Source organism: Bos javanicus, chromosome 3 (genome assembly GCF_032452875.1).
Source record: "Bos javanicus breed banteng chromosome 3, ARS-OSU_banteng_1.0, whole genome shotgun sequence".
Classification (NCBI taxonomy): Eukaryota; Metazoa; Chordata; class Mammalia; order Artiodactyla; family Bovidae; genus Bos; species Bos javanicus.
This window is the reverse complement of record NC_083870.1, coordinates 80,946,244-80,960,354: the sequence shown is the minus strand read 5'-3', so window position 1 is coordinate 80,960,354 and position 14,111 is coordinate 80,946,244.

The following is a 14,111-nucleotide window of genomic DNA, read 5'->3' as shown; positions in this document are numbered from 1 at the left end:
GCAAAATGTGATAGGTTTGGCATATAAAATGATCACAATAATTGGAAGGTGTTGAGTCTGTCAAAGGAGCCATGAGTCCATGATAGTTTTCTAAAGGTAGAGGTGATTTAAAATATCTGCTAAAAGGAGGGTACGAGATTTTAAAAATATTTATTTATCCAATGAATGAATGAGTCATATTTTAATTTACATAGAAAACGGTCATTAACATGAAAATAACCAGGGGCAACTTGGAGAATATGTTTTTTATTATTGTTGTTCAGTCACTAAGTCATGTCAGACTCTTTGCAACCTCAGGCTTTGCAGCACACCAGATTTTCCTGTCCTTCCCCATTTCCCAGAGTTTGCTCAAACTCATGTCCGTTGAGTCCACAATGCCATCCAACCATCTCGTCCTCTGTCACCTCCTTCTCCTCTTGCCCTCAGTCTTTCCCAGCATCAAGGTCGTTTCCAATGAGTTGCTGTATTAAAAAAACTTAAGCATTTTTAACCTCTGTATCAGACTTACAATTGAAAAAACAGAGATAAGCTAAAACAAAGGGACTTGTATATTCAAAGAAGGAATTGAAATTCCTGGCTGTTATCATTGTTAAATTCTAGAGTAAGGTTGTTGACTCTTTCTTGGGAAGATTTTTCCTGTCTGGGTGTTTATGTACAGTTCTGCCCGAAGGCAGGAGAACACAGCACAGCTGACTTCCTAAAACTCCTTCAGGCATATAGTTCTCTAAAGTGGTCATTATGAAGCAGATACAGATATGCTTGTGCTGTGTTAGACTCAGTTTAGTGGAACCTTAGCTGAGGTTTGTGAATGGACATTCTGGAAGCGGAATATTTACAGTTGCATTAAGAATGTATTTGCATCAGAGATGTAGGTTTCTATAATTTTAAGCACCTGGGAAACTCACCAACAGTATGTATGGAATTAGCACTAACCTACTTTACTGGGGTTTTCTTTGTCATGCCTTATCTTGGAATCTTTTTCTGTGTGAGAAATGAGTTCACCAGCTGAAAAGTATATTAGGAAAAAGATCTGTGCTCATGTGAAAACTATTCTAGAATCATACAACTTCAAAGGTTGAATTTCTCTTACTGGATGAAGAAAAGCAAACTGCTGCCCATAAATGGACAATTGAGTGCAAAAGCAGAAGGGGTAATGGAATATTACAACCAAAAAAGAAATGGAAGAGCTGGCAAAAGAACTAGAATACAGCAAAATGGAGGGATATAAAATTAGCTGAAAACAGAAACAGTTGTAGAAACACTTCTTTGAGTGGGTAGCTCAAATGCTAATGATTCTGTTAAAAATTCAGGCTTAGAAAACTAGATATTCAGATCCAACAATGTGTTTGGGAAGGTATGGGGCATATTAATTTGAAAACCCCCACCTCAATTGGCTCAGAGGGAAGGTGGAAATGTAGAATCTGTGAAGGGAAGTTTAATATGTTTTTTTAAAGCTGTCTCTTAAATGAGACCAGATGATTTATGCACTGACAGTGTGAAGCATTTGTTAGCTTGGCTTCAAAAGCGGTAATTGTCCAAGGACTGTAATCCATTACTAATCAGTGATAAGACAGTTGTCAGGACTGAGCTAATTAGATATGGTCTTAAACGTGTTTGAATGCCAGATTCCAGTATAGATTGACAAACAGAGCGTGGAAATGTGCCAAAGGCTGGAGACTAAAGGAATAAAGCCGAGGTGGATTAAACAAGATGGCAGAAGAATAAAACAGAAGGATGCACATATATCAAACTTTGTAGGGAGCTCTAGATATACCAAAACTGAAACAACAATTTGTCTCAGTTTGGGTCCTCCAAGAAGCAAGACCTCAAAATAGGATGAGATGGGAAGGAAACGTACAGAGAGACAGACATGCTTGTGAAGGAGGCAGGGAGAAGGAGTAGCTAGGGTGGGCTCCCTGTGAAAGGGGAGAGGAAAGCAAGGAAGCTCTTGTAGAAGAGCCTCAGAATGCAGTGCAGCATGGCTAATGGTAAGTGCCCTCGCCAAGGCTGCCCGTTGGAACATCCTGTGCTGGGGAGAAATGGCCCAGCCCTAGTAGTGCCACTGAGCTCAAGCATTATCTGGGGGGCAGCCTTGGGGGCAGCCTGACTTCAGCATGAATGCTGTGCTGATTTGCAGAATGCAGCAGCTGGAGATGGCCAGGCAACCTCCACCCTCCACAGCAGATTGTTTGGAAGGGAGATCTGATGGCAGACATATCTGCCTGTTCCAGTCTACCCCTTGTGCCTCACAGCTACCCTTCTCTCTTTCAACAAAGAAACTTTCAAGAAGGAAGTTAGGGGGATAAACTACACACCAAGATGCTATAGCTGGTTTCAGCTGTAACTAGTATTCACTGTCTCCCTCCTCCACTGTGTCCTCTGAATCCGTCTCACCCTCAACTCACCTCTGTTGTTGCTGGTGGCTTTTCTGATGGTATAGGGCCTCCCTCATAGCTCAGTTGGCAAAGAATCCACCTGCAATATGGGAGACCTGGTTTCGATCCCTGGGTTGGGAAGATCCCCTGGAGAAGGGAAAGGCTACCCACTCCAGTATTCTGGCCTGGAGGATTCCATGAACTGTATAGTCCATGGGATCGCAAAGAGTTGGACACGACTGAGCGACTTTCACTGTCACTTTTCTGATGGTATAACCCAAACCTTCATTCCTGAGGGACCTGATTCTGTGGGAATCATCTCTTCTCAGGCCAACATGGCTACACATGCCCATTCATGGTTTTAATCAGTCATGGGATTTACCAAGAGGCTTCCAAATGGATTACCTTGTTGAAATGCAGCCTACTTCCTTCATGTGCTCTGAGTTTACTACTCTGGTGAGGATGATGACTTCTCTTCTTGCCTGCTGGTTACTGGATACAAGGAGTCCAAATGCTTGGGAAGCTGCCATGGCTTGTAATTAAATGGAGCCTTCACTGTCCCCCTGGCAAGAGTATGCTACTTGAGGGAAGAGAACCTCACCCCTCTGAGCTCAGAATTGTGGGGATAGGAAGCAGAAAGGCTTCCAGTGTCAGAGAGAGTAATGTCAGTGGGCCACAACTGCTTCGACCCTTGGGTGCCTGCGTATTCTTTCAGGTGGAGACCCAGTGACACACAGGGGCCTCTGGGTTGTTGTATATACTGCATCCTGAATGATGTCCCCTATTCTTGAAGAGTATTGCCTCTGATGGAATTGCAGTGTGCTTTAATTAGCTGTTCTGACATTCTATCAAGCTGGCTACTTAATAATGGTGAGGAATCACTGGATTCTATGGTCAAGGGCTCACTCTTGCAGCTCCTTCACTGTGAAATGGGTTCCCTGGTCAGATGTTTTGCAATGTGGAAATTCATGCCCATGAATCAAGCACTGTATATGCTCTTGGATAGTGATGCTAACTGAGGCATCTGGAATAAGTATCTATTGCTGTGAAGACAACTTCTGGCACTTCCAGGACAAAAGAGCTCATCTCACTGGTACCACGTGGCTCTTGGTCTCCTTGAGGACTAGTGCCATAGTAGGTCTCAGTGTTGGAGTGGGTGGCCTCCACAGTGTCGTTCTCTGCTGCTGGCAGATTGGATGGCTGAGGCAGCAGTAAGTAAGTTAGACTGACCTTAGTAAGTAGATGTTTATGCTGTGTGGGCCCTACATAGACACAGTTGCTTTGATGCCATAGCAATTGCATTCATGTGCCCATTGTGTCTATTCTGGAATGGCCAATAACGAAAGCTGGCTAACATTAGCTAGTCAAGTACTTTTTAAACATTTTTATTGGAGAATCATTGCTTTACAGTGTTATGTTAGTTTCTGCTGTACAGCAAAGTGAACCAGTTACATGTATACATATAGCTCCTCTTTTTCTCATTTCCCTCCCATTTAGGTCACCACAGAGCATTAGGTAGAGTTCCCTGTGCTATAAAGTAGGTTCTCATTAGTTATCTATTTTATATGTAATAGTATATATATGTCAATCCCCATCTCCCAACTCATCCCACCTCTCTCCCCTCCTTGGTATCCATAAGTTTGTTTTCTACATCTGTGTCTCTATTTCTGCTCTGCAAATAAGTTCATATGTACGGTTTTTCTAGATTGCACATATAAACAATAATTATATTATATTTATTTTTCTCTTTCTGAATAGTCGAGTAATTATAACTAATTGGTTCTTCAGTGCCTTTTTCAAAGTAGATGCTCTCTGATGAGTATTAACATGTAATACAAAAATCTTTATGCTTCATGCCCATTGTCATACGTTTGTTCACATGTCTCCACTGCAGACTTTCTCATCCCTCAAATTCCTGGGGTAGGAATGTTTGAGCTACAGACTACACTTGCTGCAAAGCTCTTTTACGCTCCAGTTTCTCTTCAAAACTGGCAGCCTTCCATGTCACAACATCTACCAGCTAGAATATAGTTCATACAGTTCAAGTATTAGGTGTAGATCAGATTGCCTCTAGAACCCCAAATAAATCTTTTTGGATTTGTGCTCCCAGGAGATAGAAGACAGAGCATTTGTCTTTTACTTTAGAGGCAATGTCATGACTTGCCCCTAGTTAAGGAACTCAAAAACTTCCCTGAAGTGGCAGGCCCCTGAAGCTACATGAGTTTTTATCTCCCACCTTCTGACTCTCACATGCCTTCCCAAGGCCTCCAGCATACAAACCAACTTTTGCTCATCCTACCAGATCAGCATCAGACCAATAATGCTTTGGATCAATGTGATGATATAGACCCTTTGATCTATGTTATGACAAAGTATGAAGAGTTAACACAGCCTGGAGCAAAACTTTAAGTTAATCCTGTTTCATGATAACGTGAACTATTTCTGATCCTCTTTTCTGATTAGTATAGAAAAGAATGCAATCATCAGCTCAATGGCTGCTTATGACACAGCTGAGACCTTCACAATCTGCTTTACCATCAACAAGTCTAGCAATGCCACTGCAATGGAGCTACGACTTGGTTAAGCTTGTGGAACAAAATCTGTAGTCATTGTCCAGAATCCATGCGGTTTCTGTACGTGTCAGACTGATGAATGAAATGGAGATAGAATATGGACAAACACAACGCATCCTTATCCTCTCTTTTTTTTTTCTGTCAAATTTTTTATTAGGTCAAAATCAGATCTTTTTTCAGATGTAGTATCTGTGAGATAGTTACTTAAATTATTTTCTTGAGTTTCAGTAGAAGAGTATCTAGGAAGCCAAAGTGAAAATGAAAGTCGCTCAGTCCTGTCTGATTCTTTGCAACCCTATGGTCTGTAGCCCACCAGGCTCCTCTGTCCATGGAATTCTCTAAGCAAGAATACTGGAGTGGGTTGCCATGCCCTCCTGCAGGGGATCTTCCCGACCCAGAGATGGAACCCAGGTCTCCTGCATTGCAGGCAAACTCTTTACCATCTGAGCCACCAGAGAAGACCTAGGAAGCCAAACTGGCAAGCAAATGAGAAGGTCCTGATAAACACCCCTTGGATGGCCAAAAATAATTTGGTAAAATGAAGGAGAAAGGGTAATAAGATGGTAAACTCTTAAACTATTCTTGGAGGTCCCGTAGTACTGTTCCCATCAGTTAACTTTCTCTTCTGTAGTAAAATAAACATGACATTCCCTACCAATTTCATATTATTTTCCTAAGGCTACCATAACAAATTACTACAAACTTGGATGGCTTAAAACAACAAAATTTATTCTCTCACACTTTTGGAGGTTAAAACTCTAAAATCAAGGTGTGAACCCTGCAGGGAAGAATCCTTTCTTGCCCCTTCCAGCTTCTAATGTTTATCTGATGCCCCTTCTTTAAACCTTTAATGGTGGCTGTATTAGTCAGCGTTCTCCAGAGTAACAGAACCAAGAGGTATATGGTTGTTCACTCACTCTTTGCGACTCCATGGACTGTAGCATGCCAGGCTTCCCTGTCCCTCACTATCTCCTGGAGTTTGCTCAAACTCATGTCCATTGAGTCGGTGATGCCATCCAACCATCTCATCCTCTGTCACCTGCTTCTCCTGCCCTCAACCTTCCCCAGCATCAGGGTCTTTTCCAACGAGTAGCCTCTTTGCATTAGGTGGCCAAAATATTAGAGCTTTGGCTTTAGCAACAGGCCTTTATCAACAGTTCCAATGAATATTAATGGTTGATTTCCTTTAGGATTGACTGCTTTGATCTCCTAGCTGTCCAAGGGACTCTCAAGAGTCTTCTCCAGCACCACAATTTGAAAGCATTCATTCTTTGTACTTAGCCTTCTTTATGGTCAAACTCTTAAATCCATACATGACTACTGGAAAACCCATAGCTTTGACTATACAGACATTTGTAGGCAAAGTGATGTCTCTGCTTTTTAATATGCTATCTAGGTTTGTCATAGCTTTTCTTCCAAGGACCAAGCGTCTTTTCATTTCATGACTGTAGTCACTGTCTGCAGTGATTTTGGAGCCCAAGAAAGTAAAATCAGTCACTGCTTCCACTTTTCCCCTTCTATTTGCCAGGAAATGATGGGACCAGATGCCATGATACTAGTTTTTTGAATGTGGAGTTTTAAGCCACCCTTTTCACTCCCCTCTTTCACCTTCATCAAGAGGTTCTTTAGTTCCTCTTTACTTTCTGCCATTAGAGTGGTATCCTCCACATATCTGAGGTTGTTGATATTTCTCCTGACAATCTTGATTCCAGCTGTGATTCACTCAGCCCTGCGTTTCACATAATGTACTCTACATATAAATTATTATAAATAAGAAGGGTGGCAATATACAGCCTTGACATACCCCTTTTCTAATTTGGAACCAGTCAGTTGTTCCATGTCCGGTTCTAAGTGTTGCTTCTTGACCCACATACAGGTTCCTCAGGAGACAGGTAGGGTCATCTGGTACTCCCTTCTCTCAGAATTTTCCACAGTTTGTTGTGATCCACACAGTCAAAGGCTTTAGCATAGTCAATGACATAGAAGTAGAGGTTTTTCTGGAACTCCCTTGCTTTCTCCATGATTCAGCAAATGTTGGCAATATGATCTCCGGTTCCTCAACCTCTTCTAAACCCAGCTTGTACATCTGAAAGTTCTCAGTTCATGTAATGCTGAAACCTAGCTTGAAGGATTTTGAGCATTACTTTGATAGCATGTGAAATGAGTACAATTGTATGGTAGTTTGAACATTCTTAGGCATTGCCCTTCTTTGGGATTGGAATGAAAACTGACTTTTTCCAGTCCTTTGGCCACTGCTGAGTATTCCAAATTTGCTGACATATTGAGTAAAGCACTTTATGAGCACTATGTTTTAGGATTTTAAATAGCTTAGCTGGAATTCCATACTTCCACTAGGTTTGTTTGTAGTAATGCTTCCTAAAGCATGAAATCTTCCTTTGATATCTCAAATCTGAGGTCTCTAATCTTTCACATTCTATTGTTTTCCTCTGTTTCTTTGCATTGTTCACTTAAGAAGGCCTTCTTATCTCTCCTTGCTATTCTCTGGAACTCTGCATTCAAAGGGATATATTTTTCCCTTTCTCCCCTGCCTTTCACTTCTCTCTTTTCCTCAACTATTTGCAAAGCCTCCTCAGACAACTACTTTGCCTTCTTGCATTTCTTTTTCTTTGTCATGGTTTCAGTCCCTACCTCCTGTACAATACATGTTACCAACATCTGTCCATACCTCCTCAGACACTCTGTCGACCAGATTTAATCCTTTGAATCTATTCATCACCTCCACTGTATAATCATAAGGCATTGGATTTAGGTCATACCTAAAGGGTGGCTCAGATGGTAAAGCGTCTGCCTGCAATGTGGGAGACCCGAGTTCAATCCTGGGTTGGGAAGATCCCCTGGAGAAGGAAATGGCAAGCCACTCCAGTACTCTTGCCTAGAAAATTTCATAGATGGAGGAGCCTGGTAGGCTACAGTCCATGGGGTTGCAAAGAGTCAGACATGACTGAGTGACTTCACTTCACTAAAGAGTCTAGTGGTTTTTCCTCCTTTCTTCAATTTAAGCCTTAATTTGGCAATAGGAACTCTTGATCTGAGCATGGTCAGTTCCAGGTCTTGTTTTGCTGACCATGTAGAGTTTCTCCATCTTCAGCTGCAAAGAATACAGTCAATCTAATTTCAGTATTGACCATCTGGTGATGTCCATGTGTGGAGTTGTCTCTTGTGTTGTTGGAAAAGGTGTTTGCTGTGACTAGCATGTTTTCTTGACAAAACTCTGTTAGCCTTTGCTCTGCTTCATTTTGTACTCCAAGTCCAAACTGGCCTGTTATTCCAGGTATCTCTTGAATTCCTACTTTTGCATTCCAGTCCCCTATGATGTTGTAGTGAAAGGGCTTGCATAACTCAATGAAGCTATGAGCTAAGCCTTGAAGAATCACCTAGGGTGGACAGGTCATAGAGAAGAGTTCTGATAAAACATGGTCCATTAGAAGAGGAAATGGCAACCTGCTCCAGTATTCCTGCCAGGAGAACCCTATGAACAGTATGAAAAGGCAAAAAGATATGACACTGGGAAATAAGCCTCCAGGTTGAAATGTGTCCAGTTTGCTACTGGGCAAGAGCAGAGGGCAGTTACTAATAGCGCCAGAAAAAATGAAGTGGCTGGGTCAAAGTGGAAATGATGCTCAGTTGTGGATGTGTCTTGTGGTGAAAGTAAAACCTGATGCTATAAAGAATAATATTGCATTCCAGGTTAGGTTCATGAATGTTAGGTTCATGAATCACAGTAAATTGCATGTGGTCAAGTGGGAGATGACAAGATTGCACACCAACATCTTAGGAATCAGTGAGCTAGAATGGACAGGCATGGGTGAATTTAAATCAGAGGATGGTAAAGAATCCACCTGCAATGCAGGAGGCCTGGATTCAATTCCTGGATTGGGAAGATTCCCTGGAGGAGGGCATGGCAACACACTCCAGTATTCTTGCCTAGAGAATCCCCATGACCAGAGGAGCCTGGTGGGCTACAGACCATAGGGTGGCAAAGAGTTGGACACGACTGCACAACTAAGCCCAGCACATTATATCTACTGCTGTGCCAAGAATCCCTTAGAAGAAGTAGAATAGCTCTCAGTCAACAAAAGAGTTCAAAATGCAGTTTCTGGGTGCAGCCTCAAAAACAATAGAACGATCTTGGTTTGTTTCCAAGGCAAACCATTCAAAATGATAATAATCCAAGTTTATGCCCCAAACACTGATGCCAAAGAAGCTGAAGTTGACTGGTTCTGTGAAGACCTACAACATCTTCTAGAACTAATACCAAAACCAAGAGAATAGCCACAGATGAAGATATACATACAAACTCAGACTTATTCTTAATAAATATATTTCATAAATACAGGTTTAAATTAATGTTTAGAAAACATTTAATGTTTAATGTCTCTTGTGATTGTGGAGGCTTGGAAATCCAAACTCTGATGGAGGAGACCAACAGTCTTAAGGCTCAGGACTGAGTTGCATCTCTAGCCCAAACACAGCCTGCTGACAAACCAGGAAGAGCGGGTGTTGCAGATGAAGTCCAAAGTCAATCTACCGGCATAATTCCCTCTTGCTCAAGAGAGATCAGCTTTTTGTTCTATCACTTTTCAACTGATTGGATGAAGCCCATCTGCATTATGGAGGGTAACCTATTTTACTTAAGCTTACTGATTTAAATCAAAGTCTTATCCAAAAATATCCCCACAGAAATATCCAGAATAATGTTTGACCAAGTATCCAGGCACTACAGCCCAGCCAAGCTGATACATAAAGCTCACCATCACAGTGGTACTAATCTCTGCCTTCATTTCTGGGATGCGATATTACCTTTGATTCAGGATCTTAAGTTGGGAAAGTAGTCGTTTCAGAGGCCTCCTTTTGGTCTTCCCTAATATGATGGTTCCTACTCTGCTTGTCAAGGACTTAAGTAAGTCAGACTGCCAGGAATGGTAATCCTAATTTCCCATAGGATGGGTGAAATTATCGACTGACTTTATGGACCCAGCAGACCCACCATAAACTGGACTTCAGCCAGCCTGCTTATGTTGCTGGGTCCCAGCTCCAACAGGGGATCCTGAGGACACTTTAGGTTTTCAAGTATTAAGACCAGCTTTGAAAATATGTTCAAAATCCTCAGTGTGTGTGCTTTTCCTTTTTCAAGTGTGTAATCATCTAAGTATATGGCTGTAGGTCCCTTTAGAGCAGGACTGGGGAGATCAATTTAGTTAACACTTGTCATGGACTTGCAGTCTTCTTCCTCCTTGAGACAGTCATTGCTCAGTCACCGCATACTGGGTCTCAAAATTTTCTCAGGTCCAAGAACTGAACAAAGAATCATGAATTTTTACTGGGTCAACTACCCTTATCCTCCCATTTCTCTGTTCTTGCCTATTTCTGATTATAGATGTTAAATGGTGTTCTCATTGGTTACCCTTCTATTTTACCCCTAGGGGCACCAAACTATTAGCCATTTCCAAACTTCCTGTGAGTCGGGCTCTCTTGTTGTTTAGTCACTCAGTCATGTCTGACTCTTTGCAATCACATGGTCTGCAGCCTGCCAGGCTCCTCTGTCCATGGGATTTCCCAGGCAAGAATATTGGAGTTGGGTTGCCATTTCCTCCTCCAGGAGATCATCCTGACCTGGGGATCAAACCTGTGTCTCCTGCATTGGCAGGCAAATTCTTTACCCCTGAACCACCAGGGAAGCCCACCAGTTATTCCAGTGTTGCTGGTAGTTATAGTAATGGTTGTTCCTGGTTTCTATTTGCTTGCTTATGCGGCTTATTTTGGAGTGCAATCATCCTCATTGCTATTAACAAGCTGATGTTTGTGATAACCTCATCCCTGGCCTGCAAAGAAGGCCACCACTAGACTTTTAATGATGCTGGTGCATTCCTGATGGCCTTGGAGAATGATGTGTTCTCTGGGCCCTGCTGTGGAAACACAATTTTCTAATGGGACCTCTGGTCCCATGCTATAAATCCATTACAGCTCACCCCTTCACACAGCCTTCCTCTATCATCTGCCATGGCAATGCAGGCATTTTCACATCGGCATGGCCATCACTTTTTCTGAATTTCCAAGAGCCAGACTTCCCTAAAGTGAGTGTGCTCCATCCCCTGGGTCAGGGAGCATCCTTGTAATGGTGTTAAATCCCATTTTCCAAGAAAATGTTCCAAGTCAAACAGGCTCTGTCTCTCACATTGTGCCTGTTCCTGCATCATTACTTCTCAGTTTCTCATGATCACTCCATAGGGCATCAAAAGAAGTTTGAAATAAGCAGTCACCACCACCACACTTGAAGGCACACTCATATCTTGAAATGCCTACATCTTCAAACTAGAAGCCTCTTCCCTTCTCCCAGGACACATTCCCAGGTCATCACCAGTGAAATCTTTAGCAATTGGGGGGGGGGGTCCACCTTTTGCCAAGGACTATCCATTCCCCACATTGCACTCAGGATGTTGTCCAAGTTGGCCAAGTATGAGTAAACAGTCCTCAAACCTAATTTTACTGCCTGCTTTCTTGGGCCACTTTTTGTTGACTGTGTTAATTAGGCTTCCTACATAGCAGACACTAAGCCAAAATTAGATGTGCAAAAGATATATAGGGGAAACACCTGCAAAGTATAACGGGAAGGGGAACAAGAATAGGTAGGACTGGTAAGTGTCCAGAGTAAAGTCTGGACACTTTAAATGACAAAGAAGGTCAGATACTTGTGTAAGGAGAGAGAGAAGGGAGAAGATTGGGTAGGAAGATCCCCAGGTTGCCACTGTATAGCCCTGAGAAAGTCTTGGCCAGGTGATTGAGGGGCCTGGGAAGATTGCCCAGAAAGAGGCATAAAGTGCCTGGCTACAATATCCCCACTGTGTAGTCATTGGCAGGGAGCTTCCTGGGGAGGAGAGTAGCCTCAGTGTGACTGCTGCAGAGCTGGAGGGACAGTGGCTAGCTGGAGGTGGTCAGCCAACTACAGGGCTTACACTAATTGAAGGGAGATCTGAGTGGCACACCTCTACACTCAAGTCTAACTGGCAGGAGCAGGAAGAAAAGAAGCCAAGGCCAGGAGGCCACAAGGAAAATAGAATGAGAGCCTACAAAGGAACTTTGTGGATAATAAGCTTGGGCATGTGCACATTTATCTTTGTTTACCTGTACATGGGTTTGGTGAGCTGGTTAATGTCACCAGAGACATGAATGAGTCCACACAAGTATACAGGCCTCCAGGAGAAATGTGCGTTGACAAGAGAGGAGACAAGAAAAATCTATGAAAAGCAGACATAAAAACTAAGAAGGCTAGCTTTATGGAACCATTTAATTTAGGAGGAAATCATCCTATAAGCCTCAATATGCCTAGAGGGCAATCATGCTATTATTGAAAGCATCAAAAAAAGGATAATTCATGTTGAGTATCATCTGTTTTATGAAGTAAATATATACTCTTTAATATGTACACTTTAATAAGATTTTCAACAAAATGATTTTTAAAATGTCACATAAATGGTAAGTTCCTCCATTCTACACAAAAACCTAATAATAATTTTAAGATTTATTTCCATGCCAGATAGCAGGCCCTTCCATCCATGGGATTTTCCAGGCAAGAGTACTGGAGTGGGGTGCCATTGCCTTCTCCAGGGTTATACTTTATTATCTATCAAATATCATGCTCCCTGTTCTATGGCTTTTTCTATAATTTTATAGCAACCATTTTTTAAAATTACATATTCGATTAAAAGTATACTACTTCCTTAGGCTTCCATTAATTCAGCAAGCAGGGTGACAAGAGAGTCAACTTCAACGGCAAAGAGTACAATTCTTTTTGTATTATTCAATACAATTCAAGGTTCAAGGGAAATGTTTGTAGTTTACATACTAACAATTTTCAAAATATCTTTTGTAACTTTAGAAATAAAAATAAACCTAAATTATAGCAAGTTTGTAAATATTTTAAAGATATGTTTAGAAAAAACAGAAAGAAAGTTCATAAATGCTATGTTGTGGCTACATTAAAACTAAGAAAAATAACTTGTACTAACTAACATCATTTAACTGGTGTTAAATTGTGTTTAACATTTAGGGTGGCTCAATGGTAAAAAATCCACCTGCCAAGCCGGAATGTGGGTTTGATCCCTGGGTCAGAAAGATTCCCCTAGAGAAGGAAATGGCAACACACTCCAATATTCTGGGAAATCCCATGGGCAGAGGAGCCTGGCAAGCTACAGTACATGGAGTCACAGAGCTGGACACGACTTAGCAACCAAACTAAGGGACTGTGTTTTTATGTCATAAAGTTAGACATGAGGCTATGACTTGCAGTTAAATTTGGTGTAAAAACATTAATTTCTGTGGTATCATTTGCACTACCATCATCTGATTCATTTTAGTCATTATTACCACTATTATGTACTTATATGTGAGTAATAGTATTTATAATACTACCACTATTATTACTATCACAACACTTTCACATTCCATTCAGAGGCTACTCTAAATCTAAATGCAGTAAGAAAAGCCATAGAATTAGGATACAGACCTGGGTTGAGTTCTAAATTTGTCTCACATCAGCCGTTTGACTTAAATTCACTATATCAGTTGTCTAATGTATGACACAGGGATAACAATACCCACTCTAAATGGTGGTTGTAAGAATTAAATATATATAAATCACCTGTGTAGACCACGAATTTTAACTTTCCACTAAAATCTCCTCACTGTCAGAAGGTGATCTCCTTTCTGCTTCATGGGGGAAAGTAGAGGGCATAAAGGTTATCTCACCAATTCTTTTTCATAGACTTGTCTCTTGTCTCTACCAGTTTCTTGAAGTTGCTGTCATTTAGAGACACCAGGAGCTTCCCAAATGCCAAATCCAGTTACCTCCTTTTCAGTCCTAATTCTCTGTCCTCTCTGCTGTCTTGACATGTTGACCATTCTCCATTTTGAAACGTTTTGATTTCTTGGCTTCTCTGAAGCCTTTCTTTCTAGTTCAATATATATTTTTTTCTTTCTTATATGGGGTTTCTTTTATGGCTGGTGTGTCACGGAATGTAAGGTCAATAGCAGAAGACAGTGAGTGGTGAGTGGGTTCAGCTTGTAAGCCAAGAAAGAAGTTAAAAAAAAAAAAAAAAAGATCAATCCTGTGAAGACACAGGAGCCAAGAAGAGGACGTGAAGAA